This window comes from Dipodomys merriami, unplaced genomic scaffold (genome assembly GCF_024711535.1).
Source record: "Dipodomys merriami isolate MVZ:Mamm:240054 unplaced genomic scaffold, mDipMer1.0.p SCAF_120, whole genome shotgun sequence".
Classification (NCBI taxonomy): Eukaryota; Metazoa; Chordata; class Mammalia; order Rodentia; family Heteromyidae; genus Dipodomys; species Dipodomys merriami.
In genome coordinates, this window is record NW_027202494.1 from 2,681,144 (window position 1) to 2,708,879 (window position 27,736).

At 42.1% G+C, this 27,736-nt stretch overlaps 1 long non-coding RNA gene across 2 annotated transcripts in view; it reads right to left on the reverse strand.

Moving 5' to 3' along the window:
- The window catches only part of LOC138823493 (uncharacterized), a 73,592-nt gene that overhangs the window by 41,836 nt on the left and 4,020 nt on the right, over nt 1–27,736 (reverse strand). The window contains exon 1 of one of the 2 annotated variants that reach the window (XR_011370838.1): nt 9,662–9,726. The exons of the other annotated variant lie outside the window; for it this stretch is intronic. This is a non-coding gene — a long non-coding RNA (uncharacterized lncRNA). Of the gene's footprint in view, nt 1–9,661; nt 9,727–27,736 lie in introns of those variants that run through there. 2 annotated transcript variants of the gene reach the window in all.

Genomic DNA, 27,736 nt, shown 5'->3' on the forward strand with positions numbered 1-27,736 from the left:
GGGGCTCTGTGGCAGATTAGATCAGGTTACTGTAATGTACAGCCAAAGCTCTGAACTGTCTTGGTCAAGGGAAGTAAGGCAGTAGACTTAGACAAGCTGGTTGTGATAGACATCTCTGGGACAATACTTAGCCATGACCCAAATGCCAGGAGAAAGTAGACATGCAAAGATCTGGAAGAAAACCCTTGCTAGATTTCCTAAGAGTTTCCGTCAGTGACCACTATACTTATTTTCTCCTAGCAAATAAATAGTGTTACATTCCAGAGTACTAAGTTGTAAGTAACAGAAAATAGATTTTGCAGTGTTAAGCAGACAAAATTTAGAGGATGAAATTGAGGTTCACATGATAGATGGAGGACCAAATTGGAAAGTAAGAACCAAGACAGCCTCCAAGGACTCACAGGCAGTATCTTTTGGTAAAAGCAGCTTAATGAAGATAGCAGACATCGTGGTGCTATGAGACACTGTGGCAGCTTCAATCGAAGAATCTCAATTGTCCCTTTGCCTGGTCCCACTCCATCCTGATTGGACAAGCCTGGGACTAGTGCCCAGTCTCTGCATCTAGAACATCTTCCTGCTGTGGTTTCTACATGGGGTACCAGCTCTTACCAATACTACAAACTTTGGAGAGTGAGTTGTCAGAAAATGGTAACCATCCACCACAGACCACATCAGAATGCCCTTTCCAGCCCTGTGGGATATAAGGATGTGACTGTGTATTGTCTTATTGACAGTAAGGGTGTTTCTGTCTGGATTTCTTTCCCTTCCTTTCTTTTTCCTTTACAATCTTCTTGCCCCACACCCATTGCATAATATTCCACTTTGCAAACTGCACATCCAAACTAAAGAGTTGTTGAATGAACAAAATTGCTTTCATCTGTCATCTTGCAAATGTGTTTATGGAAAAATTTAAAAAGATGCTTTGTGGCTCCTTTATCTTTCCCCTTCTCCCATTCACCACTCCCCACAAGTTTAAGTTAGTTATTTCCCTAGGCATCGTTCTAGCCTTCACTCAGAGTGAAGGCCACAAGTCAGAAGGACCCTGACCCAAGACCCTCCTCCAACTCTACTCCAGCTCCTTGATGCAATTATACCACCTAGAAACTTATCCTCTTTCTGTATGATGCTTGAATAACTTGCATTTTAAATGGCTCTGATTAAAGGATGAAAGAATTGCATTCTATGTTTTGCAAATTAATAATATTCTTGAGGAAATGAACCTTATGATGCTAAAGCTCTATTAAAAATATACCCCCAAAGACCTACATGTTACAAGGCCAATTTTGATAGACAGTTTCTACTGCTGTTGGCATTTCAGTAATGACCCCAGAATTGCCACTGACCTGCCAGTGTGCTCAGTAAAGTGATAGTTTGTTCTGTTCCATCATCTATTAAAACATGGTGGTAGTAAGCATTAGGAAGAAAGGGAGGGAAGGAAGGAAAAGAGGAAGAAAGGGAGAGAAGAAAGGAAGGGAGGGAGGGAGGAAGGAAGGAAGCGAGGAAGGAAGGAAGGAAGGAAGGAAGGAAGGAAGGAAGGAAGGAAGGAAGGAAGGAAGGAAGAGGGAGTAGGATAATAGGACGCAAGATGTGATACCCATTATACTGACTCCCAAAGATGCCCATTTATTTCTCAGAACCTGTGAATATTTTGTATTGTACAGAATTGCAGAATTGAGGAATTAAGGTTGCTAGTCAACTGACAATAAATGAGAGCGATTACCATCTATCATCCAGCTGGCTCCTTAAAAGTGGAATCAGAAAGCAGTCTGCTGTTGAATGGAGACTATGAAAGAAGAGTCTGAGGAATACTACACTGCTGGTCTTAAAATGGATGAAAGTGACACTGGGCAGCAGGACACTATCTCATGAAAAGACTAAAAATGAGATCAAGCCACGTATTATGAACAAGACAGGAAAAGTTTCTTTATTGGAACTTCAGCTCAGACAGCCAGTGCAAGTCAGAGACAGTTATCACTAACCAGGGGTGACCAGGCAGCTTTCTTAGCAGAAGAACAGCTGGCTTTTATAAATGTTCTAGGATGAACTAAAGTTTGGTAGCTATCCATCCGTTACAGTCACAGTTTCAAAAGATGTTTTCCATTTTGGTCTTGCACTTGATGGAGTAATAGATAGACAACTCTGTGCAGAAACTGCTGAGTTAGAACTGGCATCAATCTTACACAAATGCCCTGGACTGAAGAACTTTCAGAGCTTGAGCTGCCAAGAAAGCACAGGGCAGGGTAGAAGAATCCAAAGGGACAAGAGGCCAAGTTAACTCTGCATGAGAGTCTGGGATAAAACATTTCTGAAATGATCAACATGTCTACACTGAAGCCAGTAGAATCTGAATCAAAGGTGGGCAGTAAAGAGAACAGGAACAATATAAAGACAGAAACACCAGCCTTTAACGCCATTAGGTATGATAGCATTAGGTATCAGTAGGCTCTAACAAAGGCGAGATACTTTCAGTGAAAGCAGTTAAATGACTCTTATAAACTTAAAAGTTGTGCAAAGTAATCTCAACAAGTGTACTCATAATCTACACATTAGAGTTATTTTCTCCAGCAAGCAAGGAAGAAGTAAATAATGATTGCTCAGTGGTGTGACCTCCAAAATTAGTGATTGTTTAACAAAGAGCAAATACTGTGATTTTGTTCACTTTGTCTGATATCCTGAGTTAATTCCAGGCCTTTTGTGTGACAAGGATTTTCCTGGGTAACAATTCCCCCGTTGTCTTTGTCATTTGTGTAGTCATCTCAAACTGTTAATATTGATTTAGTCATAAAACTAAGCCTTCTAGCCCCTAAATATTCTGGCTTTGTGGTCTAATCTGGTGGTTTTTTGCAAAACTATCGCCAGCAGGTTGATAGAAGGGACCAAAAGCCAAAGAACATGAGGGGCTTCTGGAAGTAGGAAAAGTCAGCAAGCAGATTCTCTTCTGGAGCCCACAAAATGAACTAGCTTTGTCCAATCCTTGATCTTAGCCAGTGAGCCCCAAATTGGATTTCTTGCCTACACAACTGTTAGTTAATACATATATGCTGTTTTAAGTCACAGAGTTTGAAGAAATTTATTACAGCAGCCATGGGAAACCCACACAGAATCTGCCAAGAGGAAGGCAAGCAGCCTTTCCTAGCACATCGGCAGGCTACCTGAAGCTAAGAGAACTCACATGAGATACTTCACTGGGTTTTGTGGAGCATTAGGGACAGTTGAAGCGATTATCTCTTAAACAGTGGTAGATGCTCAGATGTGGAAGATCACAAGATGAGAACAAAAAAGTCTTGTTTGTGAGGCGGAGAAAGAATGTTCCTGGGAATGCAAATGTGGAAAAATATCCCCTTCACCGAGCCACACTGTGTTCAAGCATTTGCCATGAACCAGGCACTTGGTGAAATGCAAAGATGGGAGGCCTAGAAACTGCTAAGTAGAAATTCAAGTTTCAGTGGTTAAGTCCAATCAGGCCTCAGAGAGATATCATTTCCTGTCCACTGGGATAGCTCTAATTAAAGACAGACAACAACAAGTGTTGACAAAGATACAGGAAAATTAAAACCCTCATATATTGCTGATAAGGTTGTAAAATGGGGCAGCCACTTTAGAGAATAGTCTAGTAGTCCCTCAAAAGGTTTCACAGAGTTGCCATATGACCCAGAAATCTCACTACTAGGAATACACCTAAGAGGAATAAAGACATACCCACACAAAATTGGTACACATATGTTCAAAATAGTGTTACTCATAATAGTTAAAAGGCAGAATCAACCTAAATGTCCATCAACCAATGAATCTTAAATCTTATACATCCACAGAATAGAAAATTATCCAGCCACAAGAAGTAATTATGGGGCTGGGAAGGTGTCTCAGTGATAGAGCGCTTGCCTTGCATGCCTGAGGCCCTGGGTTTGATTCCTCAGTACCACATAAGCAAAAAAGAAAAAAACCAGAAGTGGCGCTGTGGCTCAAGTGGTAGAGTGCTAGCCTTGAGCTGAAGAGCTGAGGGACAGCACCCAGGCCCAGAGTTCAGGCCCCACGACCAGACCCAAAAAAAAAAAAGTAATTATGTACTGGTAGATGTTGCAACATGGGTGAAGCTTGAAAATATTTATGCTAAGTGGAAGAAGCCAGTCACAAAAGGCCACACCTTGTATGATTCTATTTGTATCAAGTATAGGCAATCTACAGAGACAAAAAGAAGATTAGTTGTTCCCTGCCATTGAGGACAATTGAGGGACAGGGACCGATAGTGAATGAAGAAGAGATTCTGTCATACATGATGAAATTGTCCCAAACTTAATTGTAAAAATTGATTATGCAACTCTGAGAATGGGTGGAAAAATCTATTTAAATATTTAACTGTGTGGTATGTGAATTATATGTGAATAACCCAGTTTTTACCAGGAAAGGAAATCTAAGCAGGACCTGCACAAAACAGCAGAGTGAGGATCAAAGCTGCGCAGGGGAGAGCATGTACGAGTGCTGGGTGCTAGGGGGGATTAACTAGAATGGTTTTTGGTACAGTGGTTGCTGATAGCCATAGGACACCTGCTTCCCCTCTACACACATTAATCTGAGGCATTTAACAAATTCAAGTCAGTGGCTCAGTGACCCAACTGCACGGCATCCTTTGGACCCCAGGATTCTGTTCATTTTGAGTCTATAGCAGGGTCTGACAAAGCCTGTGCTGTGTTGCATGGTTCTCATTCACCTCGTCTGCAAAAAGTGCCTCAGTCTTCCAGATACACAGAGACAGCCTGTGGCTGCTATGGTGAAATGGGGCTGGGCTTACAGCAGCAGCAGAGAGAAAGGCAGTCTAAGGGCCCCATTTCTAGTTACTTCGTAAGCTCTAGTGCCTTAGGACCACAAAGGAAGGAGGAAAGGAAGAGTGGAAAGGAAGAGGAAAGGAGGGTGAGTAGGGGCAGCACTTGTCTCCTTGTTATCCTTGTTGGAGGCTGCAAGGGGCTGGATTTCCTGGAGGAAATGCCTAGCCTATGCCCACCTGGTCAGTGCTCAGGCATTTAGGAGGACAGTTCAAGGTCACATTAGGCTGCTGAGCATAAATAGGATAGCAACTCACTTCCAAGCCCTCTCTCCTGACAGCTGCATGGTGCTATCGTCGAGCTGTAGCAGCTCACATTTGTCTCCTGACAGCCAATGCCCTTTCGGACTTCACACCCCATGCAAAGCTGTGTCATGCTGCATTGCTTCCAAATGTCATCAGCCACTCTACTTCCCTCAAATCAAGTGTATGTGTGAGCACACACACACACACACACACACACACACACACACACACACACACACACAGCCCACTATGTCACTAACAACACAGGGGGCCTTCCACACAGCAGGCCGCACATGGCACTGTCTTTGGGAGTTTAACCAGCTTAAATGGAAGCAAATGTTTGAAGTTTACCAAACATAAACCAAGTAAAACCTAAGTCAATCAAAAGTGACTAAACATTGCTTTAGTCCAAATACACGTTTCTAAAAGGTCACAGCTGGTGTAATTATCCATGCTAGACTTAGCACGCATTCAGCTGTGTACTTAAGACTGCCAAGAACTGGAATACATTTAGAATCCTTAAATAAGAGTCACCTTGTTTTCAGAAAATGCTTGGTTAAGTGCGGCTTGGGTGAGGGAGGGAGTTATTGAGGAAGCTTATTAGAGTTTAATGACACTGAAAAAATGTATAGGGAAACATCTTTAGAAAAGGAACAGAAATACATGTCAGAGCCTATTTCTCATAATGTGTGGGGTTGAAGCCCTTTTTCCTCAAAGAAAATAAGTCCTGACAAGCACAACAACAACAACACAAAAGAACACAATGACAAAATGAGCAGCTCAGGAAGTCAGGCAAAAGGAGGCAAAGCCAAATAACTGAATTCAGCTTCAGACTTGGCCCTGGCAGGCTGTGACCCTGCTTGTGGGAGGAAAGAGGAGCAATCACCTCTGCACCTCCGTAGGCAAAGCCTTGACCAAAAGCACCCATCCCAGTGAGCACAAGAGTCCTGTTCAGTGTGGGTTATTCCACTGTGCTCCACAGTACCCTGAAAGTGCTGTCAGGAAGGAGTCCTGAGAACTGCTACAGGAAACAGGGAGCAAGGGAGGACAGGGCTGCAAGCTCTTCCTCCCCACCTGGCTGCTACATTTATGGCATGATATCTTGGATTTCTACCTCTGTTTTTGTTTCAAGTCAGGATTGTCCTACTAAATGGATATCTAACTTAAAACTTCAGCTTTACACAGTGTCCAAGGGTCATGCCTGCTCTCATGTTCTGAGAGGTGTTTATACCTTGACTTTCTTTCTGGAGAAGTAAAGGCCAGAATATGAGAATCATGACTGAGTGGAAGAGACCACCGGGATGTAGGCTATGGAATCTAACCAGCTCCAGAACAGCTGGCATCTGCTCAAGTGGAAATGGGGTCAGAGACAAGGTATAGATGGAACTTTTACTTTTTCCCTTAAAAAAAGGAAAGAAATATTTTAAATGCCTGGAGGCCAGACTGGAAAAGAACAGAATCTCTGAGGCCATCTACCTGGGCTGCAAGCTTGACTACTGCTTGTTAGCAGAGAGTCTTTGGACAAGCAACTTTAAGCAGTTCTGAGACCAACTTTTCCTCTGTAAATAGGGAATAATAAGAGTACCTCTCTCCTTCAGTTGTGTGGAAGAAAATAAATTGTGTCACGTAAATCCTTTACACAAGCAATGGTTACCTTCATGGGCATATGGCCGACTACGAACATTTGCTAAATGCAATGACTGGTGTGAGTGGTGTTCATTATGGTTTGCTTATGTTTGAAATGATTAAAATTAAAAAGCACTTCCCACAACCCAAAGCATATCCTTCTAGTTATGTCATTGGTCCACAAAGAAATTTTTCCTTATGAAGCCTCCAAAGAAACAGAAATGGAGAGGATCAACATGGCTCAGTGATTCTCAAGGACAAGCATTATCAGCATCACTCAGGCATTTATTTTTTATTTTTTGGTCGGTCATGGGGCTTGAACTCTGGGCGTGGGCACTGTCCCTGTGCTCTTCAGCTCAAGGAGAACGCTCTACTGCTTGAGCCACAGCACCACTTCTGGTTTTCTAGGGGTTTATTGGAGATAAGAGTCTTACAGACTTTCCTGCCTGGGCTGGCTTTGAACCATGATCCTCAGATCTCAGCCTCCTGAGTAGCTAGGATTACAGGTGTGAGCCACCGGTGCCCGGCCCTACTCAGGCGTTTATTAAGACATAAAAATTCTCAGGCCCCATCCAGACCCACTGAATCAGTAGTTCTGGGGCTAAGGCCTGGCAGCTATGTTCTAACACAACCTTTGGGAAATTCTGAGGCACTGCCAAAGACTATTACCCAGATAACCATATGTCTTCAAGTAACCCCATGGAAGAGAAGGGGCTATGGTAATGATTGGGACATCTTTGCTGGATTCACTCTCTTACAGCCCTAGTAACTCCACAGGTAATCCTATTAATACTGTAAAATTAGTAAACAAGAATGTCCAGGAAAAAATACATACTCTTCTTGACTCCAGCTGGCATGGTAGATCCTGACTATGATGACGAGGATGAAGGACCCTTGTGAATGTCTCCCTATAGGAAAGCATTCAGCCATGGCTCCGACATAATTTCCTTGCTCATGCACAGTGACCTTAATCCCCCACATTCTCTCAGTGCCCCTGCACCCCTTACCCTGGCACCCCTACCACCACAAGGGCACACCACACAGATGCCAGAAACAACCCTGAAGCCTCAGAAGCAGTGTAGGACAGGAGGATTTATCTCACCCTTGCCCTCAACCCAGCATTCCCAGGCAGGAATATCTAATCATGATTGTTGGAAATATGAGAGAACTATCAAAATGCCATAAAAGCATCTTTGTGGATCATAAAAATAGATAAGATAAAAATTATAGAGTTTGTTCTACCATGGTGTATATATTCTGAAAATTTATCATCATGATAAAGATTAAAACAAAGACAAGTTGTGAACATATTTGCCATGGAAAGATTATACAGCATTAGGAGTAGCAGGAAATGATTTGAGATGATTTAGTCCCTTTACCAATAAATATTCATTGAATGAATCAATAAAATAGACCTTTCACAGCACACACCTGGGTTTCGTGTCACTCACACACACACACACACACACACACACACACACACACACACACACACACACACACACACACACACACACACACAAGACTCTGAATCTGTCTATGCTTGGGCATGAGATCATGTCCTTCTTATTACGGAAAAGATTTTCAGATGTCCACAAGCTGCCACACAAAAAAATTAGAAAAAAAGGGTAAAGTATACAAAGAGAAAAGAGTCAGTCTCCAGAACAAATAGAGAGGGGAACAAAAAGAATAAAGTGCTGTTGGTTGAGCAGTGATGAAACTCAACTTCCTTCTAATAAAATTAATGATAATGGGCTGCTGGTCCAGAGAACTGGGCTGCTTGCGTCCAGTGAGATGACGCGAGGGGTGGGAATCTCAAATGTCAGCAAAGTTAACTATAAAGAAGGACTTTAAGTGGATCAATCAGAGTTTAGAACTACTAGATAGAAGGATTAAGTGGCTAATAAAAGGGATGTTCTACTGACCTCTAACACCGGAGAAAGGAGATAATGAGATAAGTAAAGCTGGTGAGGATAATAAGACTGTAATTATGGCCAAGTTCAAACTACTGAATGTACATTAGAGAGCCCTCCAGACAACTGGAGAGAGAGAAAATCCCAGTGCCACCCTCCATCCCCCGAAGCTAATGCTGCCTCCAGCACTGGAGATGCTGCTGTCTGCATCTGCTTCTGACCAATGTAGAAATAAAACCATCTCCATGGACATTTCAAATGACTAGAGTGGTGCTTATGGGTCACTGCTGAAAGGAGAAGGCTGGGAAAACAAAGCTCAGTGACAGAGGCGCTTACTTACACTCACATGTCAGACCATAGCTGTTGTGCCCTTCTGCTATGCATAGGGTGGTAATGTAGCATTGGGCATTGTACAGTGAGAAACACACATGCGCACACATATACACATATGCATACATATAGAGAGAGAAAAACACATATTTAAATATATAGAGAGAGAGAACCACACATATATACATACATAGAGAGAGAGGGAGGGGGATAGTCAACACATAGTGGCTTCCCCAGGCTGGAAAATAAAATGCAGCAAATTTTCTAGTTTATTCTTTCTGAATGAGGAATTCAAAGTCTGATAATAAAACATCAAAATAAATAAATAAATGTATTAGCAGAGGAGCATTTGGTTAGGGACAAGAACACAGTCCCCTTTTGCCTCTGGAGCATTTGGATTTTCTGCAGAATGCGTTATATAATTGTTCGCTTAATCTCTTGGGTGAAATAAACGTATGGCAGCTTTACTACACTATTGATTCAAATTATTACTGTAATGACAGAGCTTTCCAGGGAGTTGTCACTGAGTTTTGCAAGACGTCCTGACGGCTGTGGTGTGCATTATTAAGGAGCACTCTGTAATGAAAGCCCCTCCCGCATGTCCTAAGCCCGAGTCACTGATGGCCCACCCAGGCCTGCTTGTCAGAAAATAAAAGGTATATTTGCAGCAGCCTGCAGCAGTAGGACCAATGTGCCCAGTGGAGTGACCCTAAGGGACTCAGCTTACCAGTTTTGGGATCTGCAGTCCTTAAGATACAATTGGTGGTTCACAAAAATAAGCTGGACCACGATTCACAGGACAAGGCCCCTGTGGGAAATAAAACATATTCCAAATGCTGAAGAGAATTTAGGAAGAGGTCTACATACAGGTAAGGGAGCTGGCAAGGAATTATCAGTCACCAGAAGGACAAACCCAGCAGCCAGTGGGGAACAGGGCACAAGAGTACAAATGAAGAATTACACTGTGCTCCCCTTGGACCTTCTCACCCACCAATAGCTAGATCTGAACGGGAGCCATAGGGAGCCCTCCAAGGTCAGCTTCCTAGGACTTTGGCAAAGTGGGGGTGGGAGGAAATGGATACGGAGGTGGAGCTAACAGTAAGGACCAGCTCAACAGCTCAAAAGTTCTATGTGCAAGAGGAAGCATGAGGAAGCCCTGTATGGCTATGGCTAGAGACAAATGTACAACAAAGTCATAGTTACAGCACCTCACGAGTATCTTGGTGGCAACTTGAAGGGCAGGAAAGACTCTCCTAAGAGAGAAAGTTGCCAGGACTGATAATCCTATGAGCTGGGATCCAGACCTGGCCCTGTCTTTTACTGGCTTTGCTACTTTGGGCAAATGACCAACTTCCCTAAGGCTCAGTTTACACTTCTAGAAAAAGTAGTATCATATTATTTGATTATTGATTATATTAGATTATTTGAGATTAGATAATGCTTATAAAGAACCTAATCCATCTCCTAGTTTGGGGGGGGGGAAATGCTCTAAAATAGAAGTTGTTTATATAAATTAGGGAATCACAATTCTACTAATTCCACCAAAGACGCTTGTACAAACAGCAGAGAGATTATTATAAGAACTCAAGGGCAAGGCATGGACCATCTTCAGAAAAAGAGACCACAGGCAGGGCCCTGAACAGTGTCCATGCTCTGCTGCTTGATTCTGTGTCTTTCTGTACATCACACAACTATTGATTTACTGAACACACAACGGACTGTAATCACCTGACATAGTTTCTGACGACCACTGCAGCATAATATTCCCAGTCACCCCCTGCCAGTCCCTGCACGCTCCTCAGCCCTGATTCCAGACTCCCAGGAGAGAGAGACTCGGTTGCTCTGATTCAGGCCCAGTCCTCCCTGTCCTTGTCACCTTTGTGTGCTGACTCCCTTCCACCCACCCTCCATTGTTTTTCTAGCTATTTCCTGCCCTGGGAAAACTGCATCCATGAACCAGCCTGACTTCAGCTTCTCCTTGGGTTTGACCCATGGACTGATCAGCACAACACCAGAGGAGAGGAAGTAGATTCGGCAGGAGCTCCCTTCCTATAGTGTCAGTGAGGCCTGGGCGCCGATCTCCTCCATGGCCACAGCATCACTCCAGCAGATTCTCTCATCCTTCAGGACCTAAGGCTGTTAAACAGCCTCATTGTTACTGACTAGAGAGGACCAAAGCCCCGCCTCCAACTATCCTTTGTGTATTCACGTACTTGCTTACACATGTATGAACCGCTATTTGTCAGACATTTCTAAAACTGATTTAAATGTTATCTAATATCTTGCTGAGACTTGGAAACAACATAAGTGACAAAAGAAAGTGGTAAAGACTCTTAAATAAAGCAGGGTCTTGAGTCCTTTACCCAGCAGGTACTCCAGTGACGGTAGAAAGGTCCTCCAAGGGTAGGGATTTCTCAGAGTATTTTCTGTGTTGTGGTTGTCACTGCTGTTAGTATAAGCATCAGGAATTGTGTAGACTTCTACTCTTTCTCTTGAAGTTTGAGTATTGAACTGGAATCAGCCTCTATCCCCCACGTGGTTCCTGTGTCCAAGACCTCTGAGAACACAGCCATGTGCATTTTTGAGGCTTGTACGCTGTGCTTCTTCGTAGTAAGGGGATGTCCTCTGGTCACTGGCAAGGGTGAGCATACAGCCCCCTCTGTATAGCAGGACTTTCAGGATCATCACCAACCCACGTAAAATCATCACCAGCGATGTAACTGGAGTTGCCCAAAGCTCTAATCCTGGCCTCCGCTGCTCTAGTTGATCACACCCACTCTTCTCTCCTTTAACCCTGCTGTCAGTTATTTAATAAGCTCACTACACACTTCCAAGGCTACAAAGGGGTTATTCCTATTTAAGTGTTTATAATGCACCAGGAATGCTTGGGGCACTTGGTTCAAAATGCAATCCTGGCTCCCTATTCTTTCATTCTTCTCTGAGGTAACAGGCCTGCCATAATAAAATGGCATGACCTCCCACTACTGGGGCTAAACGCACACACGCTTGATGACAAAATACACCTTTCTACATAGCAGAGGTCATTCTTCTAAAATTAAAAGCAAACATCAAGTGGAATAATTTTTCCTGACCAAGAGGAGGTTTATAGGATGAAAATGAAAAGCGGGGAATATAAAGATTAGTTTGCCAAGCCAGTAATTTCCATTTTTTCTAGCCTGTTTAAATATTTGTGATTCCAGCATGGAGTCCATCTCTCTAAGAGCAATGTTTCCATCCACTTGATCCTACAGCAGAGGCTCTGAGTGGCCTGTTGTCATGGAAACAATTGAGAAGCCTCCAAGCACCCTACACAGTAAACTTTTGTTAACTTTAGAGAGAGTGAAAAATCTAACTCTGTCACATAATAACTGTGTTGGACACACACACACACACACACACACACACACACACACACACACACAACCTTGGACACATTAGTGTACTTCTGTGAGTCTCATTTTCCTCATCTGGTAGTTGGGGTCAATGGTAAGAGTTCTCTCTCTGAGCTTTTGTAAGAATCACATGAGAACATCAAATAAAGTGTTGAGGGCATTTCTAGGTGCTGTATGTACCTGGAAAATACTAAGTGCTTCTGCTATGATTCTCCATTAGGAACTTAGACCATATATCAGGGCTAGGTGCTAAAAGCCTACACTGGAAGATAAAGTGTGTCATCCCTTGTGAAACTCTATAGAAGAACCCAGATGCTGGGGGGAAAGTTTTCTGGGATTCCTGGGAGCTATTGCTGTTGCTTGCTCACTGCCCTAAAGCCTATTTAGAATCTGCACAAGAGGAATGGTGCTCATTGCTACCTGACATGTTCTCCACACTGCAGGCTCTCCTTCCAACAAGACACCCTGCCCTTGGTTAGTTAAAGAGGCCTCTTTCCACATAGAGTGGGCACTGGATCCCTATTGTCAGAAGCGCCTGCTGTGTGATGGCTCACAAGGACCTACCCACACTCCTTGGCCCAGTTTCCCCTGTGACTCAAGCTCTTACCAATGGTTTTCCTCCATGAGAGCTCACTGACTCTAGAGAGATTGTTGGCCTCAATAGCACTGTTTCTAACTGCAGAGAGTATTTCCCTAGCCAAGATGGCAGCTGTCAGATTCACCTCATTCCCAGCTGTATAACTCTAAATCTCCAAATCACAATTGAATAGAAAAGCAAAATCTGCTTATCAAGTATAAGCTTGTAACTTTCAATTAAGCACTATTGGAAACTATCATAGAATGGTTAAGCAGCTGGCTTTGAAGAAAGATTGGTTTTGAACCAAGCTCAACCAGGCAGCATGTTTGCTCAGTTTCTTCCTCTGAAACTGGATGGAGGAGTGACAGAAGTCACTTCTTTACAGATAATGCATATAATGAAATTTGGAAGTCTTGCAAAACGTTTGTCATTTTTGTCCTTACTCTTTTCCTGTGCACAGTTGTATTGTGTGTTATTGCAACAGAGAATATCTTCAGATGATGGGATCCATTCTTCAGCCAAAGGAATATGAAGAATGGCATTCCCAGCTAGTAGCAACAAGAGATAATGAAGATGATAACACTGAACTTCGGGAGGTCATGATAAGAGTGAAACGAAGCCAATATATTCAAGATATAGTTCTGAAAGAGGGTCCATGGAACTCCATGAGCCCTTATGTACAAGAGGAAGGAGAAAGACACCTAAAGCCTCTAGTCTCCGTTCTTACATGAGTGGCAATCTCTACATTCCATGGGAGAACACAGAAGGATTCATGAAAACAAACAATGAATTCAAAGGCACTCTACAAACTTTGAAATACTCTATACATTTGTAGTGGTTTAGAACACAGGGTTAAACAAACACAAGGAAGTATTCCAAAATCATTAGTTATGAGGAAAATGCAAAGTACAAGTACAAGGACGTATTAAAATGGCTAAATTTAGGAGAAGTGACAATACCAAGTATTGATAAAAAGGAACCAAAACGCTCACTCACTAAAGGTAAGACACTTAGGGCAAAATGTTTAGAAATATTTATTCAATTTAAATTAGGTGAGCAATTTCATTCCTGGTTGCAGACACAGCTGAAATGAATGCTTACTACATGAAAACATGCATGAAGATATTCATAGTGATAGTGCCACAAAAACTGGTAACAAGTCTATGTGAAATAAGTTAGCATGTCCTCATACTATTGTATATAATTATAACCTAATACTGCACAGCAATATAAAAGAAAGTTGACATACAAATATCCCTGAAGCAAACCTGACACAGAGAAAAGAAAGATAAGTGGTGAACAGTTGGTGCCCTCCCTTATGACAGCCTCCAGCTTTTGCCCCATAGGACCATGTGCATAGGCTCAGAAACACCTACTCCTCCTCTCTGCACCCTTCACTTACCACCAATATTATAGATAAAATGTTGACTAAAAACACCAAGATATAAACAGAAATAAGTTCTGAATGATGATAGTTATATGAAGTGTGAAAGCAGGCAAAACTAATCAGTAAAACACTCAAAAACCATTGAGTCATATGCTAAAAATTTACACGCTTATTTTGTGAAGGTTATGCCTCAATAAAAAGTAAATTAAATAAAGGATCACAGGGATAAAATCATTGAGGAGCTCTTGGAAACAACACACATAAGAAAAGCTAGCAGTTACGGAATGTACTAGGATTATAAACTGAACTGTTGCTTGCAAAATGACTATCAGATGCTGGTTGTGGCATTCCCTGAATTAATAGTAATTTTGGTGTTTGTCATTCATGTCCTAGTGGAATCTGTAAGAAGTGTCCAGAAAGAGCTGGAGGTAGGTAGACAAAGGAGAAAAATGTGTCCCATAAACTCATTCAACTCCCTGGAGCTGTGAAGAGCTGTATATGCCACTAGAGGGCACCATATGGAGCCTCTGCCAGGATAGCTTTGAGTCCCACAGCCCTCTCCCAGAGGTTGCTCTTACCATGCAGTTCAGTGGTGACCTATGAACTTAAAGTCCCTAGCAAGAGCTACAGGTGGCATGTCCACCTGAGGTGGGCCTGTGATGTGAACTCTTCTTCCAATATCTTCACTTGAGCTGCTTCTTTTCCTAGGCTTTGCCTTTCTCTGGGGCAAGGCAATCACCACCACCACCAACAACAACCAATTCTAGCTTTTACTAGTGGCATAAATTCCAAGATGTCATAAAGAAAGTAGCTTGTGTCCCTCTCCTTGCTAAATGCTTCATCACTAAATATTTGTTGAGTGCTGACTATGTGCCCTGAGGACTGAACAAGCACGATGAGAATAATCCCTGTCAATACAAAAGTTAGCTGCAAGTAGGGGAAACGAGATGCCTTCCAACTATAGCCACAGATAATGTGAAAGGTCACAGGTATAGATAGGGTAGCAAGGGGCTGCCTTTCCTTTGAGAAACTAATGGCTAAATTGAGGCCTGAATAGCTGGAAGGAACTCACCATCCAAACAGCCATGTATGAGCATGACACAAAGAAGGATAAATGCTGGGTTGACTAGAAAGCATGCTAGCTCCCTGCCTCCTGCCACGGGCCCTTGACAGGGCACAGACTCAGTGCTCTGTACCCTTCACTTACTATCAAGACACAGTACCATCAGTCTTCCCTTAACAAGGAGCTGCAATTGCAGTATTTCATAGCAGACACCAGAATTGGAGGATTAACCAACCCAGGAGTGAGAACTGCACTTGGGAGCAGGGAAAACTATTGGATTTAGAACTCATTGGCTCAAAAAGCAGCAGACACAACAGGAGCGAGACCCACTGGGAAATAAACAATGAAGTAGCAATTATATGTTGGGTTCCCCAGTAGAATCACACGCACCAGAGCAAGGAGGAATCTAATCCTTCCCCACGCCAAGGTAGCACACTGGGCTTCTACCACCACTCAGGAATTGTCACACGGGATTGCTATTGTTAGCACTTTCCCTCTACTAACTGCCTGGGAGAAGACAATGCCCAACTGCAGCACCTAGGTAATTAGCTTCTGGTTTGTATACACACTGTAGATTGTGGTGAAATGTGTGTGTGTGTGTGCTCACAAGTGTGAATTTATCCATCACCTCAATCCAGTAGGCATTTTGGGCACTTACTATGGTGCAGGTATGCCTCCAAATAGTGAGGATATGGCAGGAAGTAGAGGAGACAAAAATTCTTGACCTAGCACAAGCAGCCTATCAGTGAAGAACAGGGGTCAAGAGACAAGAAAGTAAACAAATAGGGAGGGGGGAGTTTGCAGTTGAGTGAAGGTGAGCCAGGTGACAGTAGCAGAAGAGAGCAGAGGGTTACGAGGCCCCTTGTTAGGGCCATGTCAGACATGTTAGGACCTGATCTTGACTCGGGGGGAGCAGAGGAGCTATCTCTGAACATAGGTTGGTGTGACTCAACATGTTTTTCAAGGACTAGTTTTAGATCTGGGAGCTGAAGTGTCAGCCCTGTTCAGTTATAAGCACCATACCTAGAGGCAAGAATGAAACTGACCAATGGGAGAAGCTCTCTCTAAGAGCAACATAAGCCGGGTGCTGGTGGCTCACACCTGTAATCCTAACTACTCAGGAGGCTGAGATCTGAGGATCGCGGTTCAAAGCCAGCCCGGGCAGGAGAGACCGTGAGACTCCTATCTCCAATAAACCACCAGAAAACCGGAAGTGGCGCTGTAGCTCAAGTGGTAGAGCACTCGCCTTGAGCTGAAGAGCTGAAGGACAGCGCCCAGGCCCAGAGTTCAAGCCCCACGACTGACCAAAAAAAAAAAAAAAAGAGCAACATAGACAACACATAGTCTGAACAATGCACTAGTCAGAACTACATTATGCTGTGATAGCATCTGAACCCTTGCAAACCGTTTTGAGGTTTGTTTTTGCCTCATAGTTGCTATACTGAGCTATATCTTGAGCCTTGATTTTTACTGATTATTTTTGAGGTAGGCTCTTGCTTCCTTCCTGGAACATGCCTGAATCTCAATTTGCCTGTTTTCTAGGCTTCCCATTGTAGCTGGATGACAAGTGTTTGCCACTGTGCCCAGCTTCTTCCACTGAGACAGAGCATCACAGACTTTTCTGCTTGGCATCGACCTGCAACTACAATCCCTAGTTCTCAGTTTCCAAAGAAGGTAAGATTACAGGCATGAACCAACTAGCACCTGGTTTAGTTCTGAGTTACTTCTTAAAGGCATCTTGATTTTACAAATGGATTGTTGTCATATTTATATATATATATGCAATATACTTTGATCATATTCACCCTTCTAGTACTCCTTCCTGTCTCTTTTTTTTTAGAATTTAATGGGGCTTATTCTATTTCCATACATGCTTATAATTTATTTTGATCAATTCACTACAAACCTTTGCTAAAAGGGAAGAGTTGCAGGCTAGATAGTGAGCAATGACCAAGCTGAACCCCACCCAAAGCACCCAGAAGCTGGAGCTCTCTGTGGACATTCAGGGGCATTCAGAGCCTAGGCGGACCAAACATGAGAGTAAGGGCAAAAGTGACTCTCTGAAACCCCTTCCACAGTCTGGCCCAGGAGGCAGGGGTCAAAGACAAGGTCATGTCATTAGCTCACATATATCCAAAAGAATGCCTGTCCTGGCCCTCCACTTTCAAGAAGCACTTAGTCCTTCCTCTATTTCTTCCTATCCCTTGAGTCCCTGTCCTTCTCCATAGATCTCAACAAAACTCTGGATTCTCAGATCTCTGATGCCTATAATTGATTTCCTATAGTGGTTTTGCTTCTTTAACTGCCTCTATTGGGCAGAGAGAAGCCTCCATTTCTTTCTTTCTCTGACCCTCCTTAGAACCGGAAAGTTTGTGCCCCAGGCATGAGTTTTACAGAGGTCTTCCTGCCTCCACCTCCCACATGCTGAGATCACAGGTGCATGCATGACCTTGCCTGGCTTATTTGTAGAAATGGGATATCACCAACTTTTTGCCTGGTCTGGCCCTGAACCATGCCTCTCCCACTCTCTGCCTCCTGAGTAGCTCAGATCACCAGATATGAGTCACTGTGCCCTACCCAATGTATTATTACCTTTTCTGTTAGCCACTTCAGGCTGGAAATCCATTACAATGGAAGGAGTTCATAATATGTATTCCTAAGTCTACACAATCATCTAACTTCTGGGGAATGGACATACTCTAATATTAAAGTTTGTCCAATCAGAATCATAATTTTCTTATGCCACTTCACTATTTTTAATGTTAACTGACATCACAGACCAAAGTTTGGGAATGGAAATTTTGGATTCAGGCAACATGGGTTTGTCTACATTCTGACCTTTCCACTTACTATTTAAGCCTCTTAAACTACAATCTGCTTGATCTGTCAAAGGCTGATAACAGAAGCATCTGCTTCAGCTAGTGATGGAATGAATTACATGAGATAACGAATGAACTATGATCACACTATCAGGGCAATGCTCGATAAATAATGCTCTTTCCACCAGCATGGCAGACATGACTCCTTCCACTTGGTATTACACCAATTATTCATACAATGTGTCTCAATTAATTGCTGCATTTTTATTAGCTCCTTTAGAAATGAGTCTAGACTCAACAAATGAAACTCATTGAATCACCTTTATTTTAAAGGTGTCACTTGCACAAAGGGGACAAGCAAACTAAATTTTCAGCATCTTAACATCTCTCCTTTTTTCTCTCCCTTGGCCGCGGACATCACTACCTCCGAAGCACCCCTACTCCGTCTGCCAGGTGTGTAGTGCGCAGCCAGTTGAGGCAGTACCTTCTTCATATCTATGTAATTGTGTGTTTTCCCCAGCTTACCAATAACCATGATTTTTGTGATCTTATAGAGGAAAAACATGATTACTCCTCCCTTATGTGAAATTCTACTTGTCACTCATGTTCCAGTTTAACTCTGCAGAAATTATTTCAGCCCTGTGTTTACGGGGCATTGCCTTTGTGTGTAAATGCCACCCTGGACAGAGGCGAGGCAAGTTTTGGAAGTTGGCAGTCCATGCCTGAATGACAAAACAGGGAACAATTGGCAGTGATCCAACTGAAGGTCCAATTTGGTGGACTTGGGCCAACAAAGGGCAGTCATCTGACAGATGCTACCACTTGTTATCAGGCAAGGTAGGCTGTGTGGTAGTTTCAGGGTATTGTACAGCCCAGATGCAGGTGAACCAGATGAAACATGACAGGAATTTTCTAGAGACAAATAAATTGATGCTGAGCTTCTACCCATACACTATTTATCTGAACACCAAACTTACCCTCTCCCACTTCAATCCTAGTGAGGAACTACTTTTACAGTTACCCCTACAAGTTTAAAAGTATATATTTCTTGTAGGCATCCAAGGTTCACATCTCTATATAATCCTAGCTACTCAGGAGGCTGATATCGGAGGGTCACAATTTGAAGCCATGCCAGGCAGACAAGTCTGTGAGATTATTATCTCCAATTGATCAGACAAGGCTTAGTCCAAATGATAGAAACACCAGCTGTGAGTGAAAAATCTGAGCTAGAGCATAAGACCCCAGCATCAGCTCATGAGCAAAGAAGTGTGATGAAAACACAGTTACAAATTAAATGTTCCACACAAAGGAATATACGCTTAGAAATATGCCACAGGCTATCCAGTACAGAAGTTGGTCTACAATGAAGAAACAGGCCAGGGCCTATATCTCACCAAGGAAAATTCACTCCCTTGATCAATTTATTAACATCTGAGAGCTGGCTCTGAAGTCTTAAAGACAAAAAAAATGACTTTCCTAGCACAGAAAGATTAGTTCCTGTTCTCAGATATGGAATCATATTACCAAACCTCATGAGACTTGTTATAAAAAAATTCAATGTCAATTTATTAACATAAAATGATAAGTAGCATAGGAAGTTTTAAAAGATTTCCCAATTAGTCCACTCTTGTCCTAGAACCCAACTTCGGAAGGAGATACAATCTATTTATCTGAAAGCTCAGGAGCACTGGATTCACAGGAACATCACACAAGAGACTATAGCTGATGTACTCTGAAAATGGCCTTTCTAGTAACCAAGATCAACTGACTCCCTCCCTTTAACTATCTCTGGGGGAGGAATGTACGCTGGCCAATGGACAACCCAGGCAAAAGATTCATGAGGTCCCATCTCACCCAATAAAAAGCTGGCTGTATGCACCTGTCATTCCAATTTCACGGGAGAAATCTGCTCCAGACCAGCCTTAACAAAAAAGCAAGAGTGCCACGCCGACTCCAGTGGAGGAGTCTGCTTAGCATGGGAAACCATCTATCAGACCATGATAGGGGCTTCAGAGACCTAGCTCTGAGTTTTGGGACTTCACCGAAGTCTACCTCAGAGAATGGGGCTTCACAGAAACCTATCTCCAAGTTTTGGGACTTCACCGAAGTCTACCTCGGAGAATAGGGCTTCTAAGAGGCCTACTCCTGGAAAAAGGCTGGCAAACCCCTGGGAAAAGATGTGTTTCTGTCTTTCTTCCCTCATAAGAGTGCCTGTTAATCTTTTACTGCTTCTGCTGCTTTTTGTACTTGCTCATTGTCAATGTCCCCTTATTCAAAGCTCTTTCTTAAGAGTGTTGACGACTCCAATATCTGATGAGTGTCTTAAAAAATATGACTAACTCACCAGAGTTAAGTGCTAACCTGAAACCCCTCTTATGAAGGCTAGTAGACAAGTTATAAGTAAATATAAAAGTATTGGGGGTTTCACAAAGTCACTTCAGCAGAAGGAATTGTTTGTAAGGGACTTACAAGAAGCTATAGGCTCAGTTAAAACAGAAAGAATGTATGGGCAATTGCTGAGATAATTATTTAGGAGAGAGAATTTCCTGCTATTTACTAAGAGAATTGCTAGGTCTCCTTAAAGTTTACTATTAAAGAAGAGACAGGAAAGATCTTATGGGAAAGTTAAGGCCTCTATAAAAATAGGTAATGGTTAATTGGTGACAAACATCGAAACCCAAACCCATTGTATTCCTTAGAGATAAGCCAGAGACAAATGCCTATCAGGTGCCCAGCTGGTGACCACCCAAGAATGAAGCCATGCAGCAAGATTGTGTAACCTTTTGCCCTTTCTCATGGAGACTTCTGTTATAAAAGTTTGCTATCCTCTGCATTAAATCGCACTCAGCACTCAGCACTCAGCATCCACTCCTAATGTGTGTGAGTTGTCTGTTTGCCACCTCCCCATCCTATTCCAGATTCCTCCCCTAGGTATCCTCCGTCGTCCCGACAGAACCTGGTCCGCGGCACAAGAGCCCAACAGATAAATAACTAAAGCCAAAAGGCTAGAGGCAAGGTTCAAATATTAAGGCACCTGCAAGTACAAGACCCTGAGTTCAAACCCTAGCACTAAAAAAATAAATAAATAAAAGTATAAAAATAGTAGAAATCCTTGGAGGAAGCCTCAACACCCTGTGAGTACATGTATATTGCATATGAAAGGAAATATTAAAATGATATATTTGGTCATCACAAGCAGATATGTTGAAATACATTGCACTGATAGCCAATAAATTTCAATGTGCTTCATAAAATGTTGATGTGGTTATATGTAACATACTTTCATTTCAAAATTTATCGCTAAATTATTTAACACTTTAAAACTGTGTGCATAGGTCACAATTCTTACCAAATGCAAAAGTGCATCCATTAAATAATTATATTTTGTAATCTTTTCTTTCTGGGTTTGTCTGGAATGGAGCATGGAGGGCAGTTATATTCCATGCTTCATTTTAGCCATAATGCCACACATCCACTAACGAACCCACCATCTACTCTTTTATCTTTTCATTCAGCTCCTTTCCCACACACTGGAAACCAACACACTTTGACTGACATTACATCACACAGCTATAAGAGACCTAATTAGGAAATTAGTTTAGAATTGTAGTTCAGTAGTCAAGAGCTCAAACTCAAGAGACCAAGAGTCTGATGATAAACATCAGTTCTGCTATGTATTTTCTGTAAGCTCAGGTGAGCCCTGATTTTGTTCTCCAGCTTTCTCAATTGAAAAATTGAGATAATAGAAACATCAACTTCCTCAAATGGTTCTGAAATTAAATGAGAAAAATTCACAAAATATAGCATAGAGCTTGAGTTCTTCCCCTCTTCTAGTACTACCCTAGGCTAGCTGAAACTATACAACTTTCTCTCACTGCTAAGACTATGCATACCATCTAAAAGCAAAAAAAATCTTCTGAAAGCAAGTAAATCTTTATGTTAAACACTGCAATGTAAACATCGCCTATGCTAGGTAACAATCAATTGCAGGTAATAGAATCTTAATTCACAAGAGATCATTTACTAGCCCAAATAAATGACAGCTTGATAGATAATGATGATGGTGATGAAGATGATGATGGTGATGATGATGATGATGGAAAGATGAAAGGCTGGGATCCAGGGACTCAATGATTCCATGAGAGTACTATATCTTTCTGTCTGTCAGTCTGTCTCTCTCTGTGTGTATATATGTATATGTGTGTTTGTCAGTCTAATTTCGGGTATGTTCTTTTTATATGATATCAAAGACGACCATCACCATCTCTAGGCTTACTAGATAACCAATACTGGAGGAAAGAGAATAACTCTTTTCCAATAGTTCTATTAAAATTCCCAAGACTACAGCAGAAAAGGCTCCCCTACAAGAGACCTAAATCAATTCACTGAGTCCACCAAGTGACGTTTCCTAAGGAGTCGTAACATTTTCTTTGCCATTCTTACAACAGAAAACTCCCAAGGAGCAAAGTGGAATCATGGAACATATAACTGTAGAGCTGAGAAGTCAACCTCAACTCATAAATGAGAAAACGGAGCAATAGAAATGGGTAGGGTATCACTAGGACTATCAAGGTGATTAGTGAAAGGGACAAGAGAAAATGGAAATTTTAGGGTACCTGTTCCAATGTATTATATTAACTCAGTTTTAACTGTATGTGGGTAATGTTTGCTGGCATCCTTTTGCTTAGAAGAGTCTCTCTTGATATGAGCAGAAACCATAGATGGTGCTCAGCAGCCACATACAGTTGAACACAATGGATTCCTCCAAGCCCAGGGCAAAGCACTCATAGTATCTACCAGGGGCTGTGACAAGGAGAGAGGAGACTGTAGCCGAATAAGTTTTTCTCCTAAGACAGGAGTTAGATGATCTGCCTTCATAAACATGGCCCGGAGAGAAGGATTTGAACGTGGCATTCTCTGTCCTGTGTAGACAGTGGAAGATGAGGGCCCCTGAGATAGAAAGGAACTTCAGTTCCTACAGAACCATGCTTAGCTTAGGATGGACTTCAGGGCAACTTTGGAGTCAGAACTTACTGAGGTTTAACTTCTTTGAATTCAATTAAATGCATCCAATAGAGAAAGAGCAGGAAAAAAAAAAAAACAAGTAGTATACGGGTGATTCTGCAGCTTTTCACTAAATGAATACCTGTCCCTGGTTCACTGTTAGAGATGAGGTGTAAACTTACAGTAAATACTTTCATCTGGTACTCAGTCCATGACAGTACAACTGGAGTTAATACTGGCAAAAAACTGGCTGGGCTGAACTTCTTAAGAAACATGGTGGAGAGTCTCCAAGGGAACACAGGGGTGGTTCTGGCTCATGCTAAGTGCTCATGCTGAAAACTACAGGCGATGTATCTCACTATGGAGAAGGAGGGAATGTTGACAGCAGTATAATTAGCTGGTAACAACAATGGCTAGCATTTGTACAGCACTGTTCTAAGCATGTTTAGCTCTATTAACTCATTTACTGCTCAAAATGCCCCTAAGAAGTGAAAAGGCAGATGTTTGTAGAAATCCTCAATTTATAGATGAAGGAAATAAGACCTGACTAAGATCACCCAGCTAATAAAGGAGCAGCAAACGAAAGACTTCAGATGTGTGGGTTTTCTCCATGGCAGTATAGGATTCCTTCACCCATATCAGAAAAGCAGCTCTTGCTTTGGGTTGCCTTAGTGTTTTAGTGGTCTCAGACCAAAGGCAAACACGCCATTCAAGGAAGACAAGGGTATTTCTAGAAAAATATTCCATAACTTTGCCTTGAGAAGTAAAAGCTTTTTGTACAAGCGAGTTGGTCTGTAAACACACTGTGGATGCATATTAATGTCCCTACAGCCAATGAAAAGATATTAGGAGGTAGTCTGTGGGAGGTGATGTGGACATAATGGTGGAGTGTGATGGTATTAGGATGTCAGGAGGGTGGAGTTTTCCTGAGTGAAATTAATGTCCTTATAAGAAGATAGGACTCCTATAATCCTAACTACTCAGAAGGCTGAGATTTTGAGGATTGAGGTTTGAAGCCAGCCCAGGCAGGGAAGTCTGTGAGACTCTCATTTCCAATTAACCACAAAAAACGCCAGAAGTGGAACTGTGGCTCAACTGGTAGAGCACCAGCCTAGAGCAAAGAAGTTTAGGGACAGTGTCCAGGCCCTGAGTTCAAGGCCCAGGGCCAGCACAATATATATACTTGCACATATATATTGTATATATATAACAAGTCAGATATGGCATGGTCAGATATGGCAGTTTTCCTTTCTCCACTTCCACCACGAGCTGGTACACAAAGACAGTAGGTTACAAACCAGGAAGCAGGCCCCCACAGAACATGACCTGTCAACACCTTGATCTTGGACTTCCCTGCCAGCTGGTGGTTCAAGTTGCAACATCAACAGCAGTCTGTTGTTGCGGCCTGATTAAGATGTTGTCTTAGATCAGGTCCTGCCAAGTTGTGCAGTGGTGTTTGTCAGTGGTAATGGAACAGTCAATGCTTTAGCCCTGAGAACTATAGGTGTTTGAGTTCAGCCTCAGGACTTAATATTCAAGTGAACATCAGGACTGGGACAATGAACATGTCTTGGGTAGAGAACTCTTTTCTGCAAAGTGTCATTTATAATATCATTCATTGGCCATACAAAGTTATCAATACAGGCAGATGGCTATGGGAACATGAAAAGTATACATTTCTGTCTCATCATGTACCGATTTTTCAAGGGCCTTTTAGGGCCCATGGGCCAAACAGTGAGCTGTAAAGGTTAGAGACAAAGTAGAGGCCCCTTAAAAAGGCTGTGCTACAAGGACATCAGGAATGTGCCCCACCTTGTAGGGTTGGGTGGGCAGTAGAAGAAACTCCTCAAAGGAAACAGATTGAATTTTCTGTTATCCCAGATTAAACTTAATTTAGATTGCTAAAAGAGAATGTGGCATTTCCATCCCCTGGTGCTGTGGAATAAAATGCATAAACCACTACAAAGATAAGGACTGAATTTCCTGGGAGGGGAGTAGAGTTGACCTTGGTAAGAGAGCCATCCTGAAGGTCCTGGGGAAGTGAAAGAGATGTTCAAACAAATTAGGCCTGCATATAGATAACATTCTGGAGCAGGCCAAGATAAGGGAACAAAAGCATATCCTTTGCTGACTAGAGATAGGAGAACAAAGAAGAGACCACTGTGGGTGGCCTCTAGAGAGGGTGATGGGCAGGGGTTGGGAGGTGAGGGCCTTTAAAATGGAGGGGAACGAGGGGAACACCTGGAAGTAAAGGGGCCAAGCATGCATACTAGGAGTTCTTCCTGTAAATCTGCTTACTTGGTGTGGTCTCTCTGTCTCTTGCCCCGCTCCACACACATACACCTTGTCCATCTCCAACACTGGTAGATTGAGCAGATTGTTTACATGAGCTCATGCTGCACCAGGATTGCCTTATCACCCTACAGTTGACTACAGGTGGGAAGTCCACCTAAGACCTATAAGTGGTGTCATTATATGTATCTTGCATGCCAGAATAGGAAAGCAACAATAGGATGGGTAGAGAGACCCAATGATGCAGAACAGAACTTGCACAAAGAAAGAGCTACCCAAAAGGAATATGGTGATCAGTAACCTCTGTTAGTGGCTTTTCCCAGCAGCCAGAATGAAAACAACCACTTCCTTAGAGGGTCTTATATCAGTTGTAGGGACAAATTAAACCTAGAGTAAGTGCTGCTCTGATCCCACTATGAATCCCACAGATTAAACTGGCTCCCACTACTTTAACCATGTTCCAAGAAACACAAGAATTCTGGGCTGGGGATGTGGGTGTGGCTCAAGTGGTAGAGTACTTTCCTACCAAATGGCAAGGTATTGAGTTCCTGAATTCAATCCCTAGTACTGCTGAAAGAAAAACAAAATAAGAAAAAAAGAATATTTATATGAAAACAAAAATCTGCTGACTTAGAATTCTTTTGAAGTCATCTCTAGACATCTTGTTTTTTTTTTTAAAAGAAGCTTTTATATAGATATAAAATCTAAAAGAATTTACTACCAACAGACCTGCAATACAAGAAATATTAAAGAAGGCCTTTAAGGCAGAAGAAAAATTATTTCAAATATAAACGCGACTTGAAAGAAATAAAAAAAGCACATTAGATATAGTAACTATTTGAGTAAATATACTGGCTTTTTGTTTATTATTTAATTTTCTTATTTAAAACTCTACAAAAAATACCAACTACATATATATATGTACACATATATGTAAAAATAGAAATTTAAATAACATTAGCCCTAAAGCACATCAAGAAATTACCTGATAAACCAACAAAGAAAAAAATAGAATCATAAAAAAATATCCAATCAATAAGAAGGCAGAATTTTTTTTAAGGGGAGTGTAATACAACATGTGAGAGAATCCAAATAAATCTACGTTACCGTAGATTATCAACACTAATCATTTCATGATATAGGTCAATTCAGAGGCCAAAACAATTCTAAGTCATATTTATACATCTAAACACAAAGCTAAAGCCTTAAAATACATCCTGAAGTGACAGAATTGTAAGCAAATAAGAGAAAAATGGCACATAGTGCAGGACTAAGGCTGGGAGGAACAGGCAGAACTATCAGTGCAACCTTAGGGGAATGGGTCACCTTTCAGCTACCGTATCTCCCCTGTATACACAGTGGCTGTGTACTAGCCAGCTGCATGGGGTGGCAAGGAAGATGACATGAGCTGGCAGAGGGAAATATATGCCTTGTATACAGAAGACATGTGGCAGCTTTTATCACAAGTGGGGCTGGGAACAATAGGAACTGTCTGGGCAAAGGAGCCTGCTGGCTCAGATGTTTGACTGGAAGAGACTGATTCACTGAGGCAGTGGGTACACTTCAGTGTGAGCCTCAGGAACCAGACGCTCACTAAACCCAGAGAGGATGGATAGGATTTTATTGGTTCTGTTTTCAGGATTAAGTCATAACAGGAAAAACAGTATGAGAGCTTTTTCTTTTCTTTTTTAATATTCTAGGTAACTGAGTTGTTAATGGAATGATTCCACTGGCCACATCACGCACTTGGCAGAACTGTGGCTGATGTTTAGAAATCAGAGGCTCTCTCTGTCATGGAGGGTCATGTTATTCCTGGAGAAAGGGGCATCATGGGACAAAGGTGCCACAGGGACCTCAGTGGACACAGGCTGTACCAACCTTCCGAGGCCAGTTCCTTTATGTATCAGCTTGTCTGCCTGCCTAGTAGTGTGGCTGTCAAATTACAGCTTCTCAAGAAGTTTAAAATGCAATTCTCATATAAGGAATCCATGAGGATAGCTCAAAGTTTTACTTGAACTTGTCAATGAGAGAGCCTATAGGATAAGAAGCTAGTCCAGGACTGCTAAGATAGACTCTAAACTGGCTCATACCCTACAAGGCAAAGGAGGAGGAACAGAGTTTTCTATGGTCCATAAGTCCTAAATGACAAAAACAATTTGTACTTTATCAAACAAAAGTCAATACTAAGTCAAAGTTATACTCCCTAAAGCAAAAGTTAGAAAACTATGACCTAAGGGGGAAATCTGGTCTGCCTCAAGTTTTTGTAAA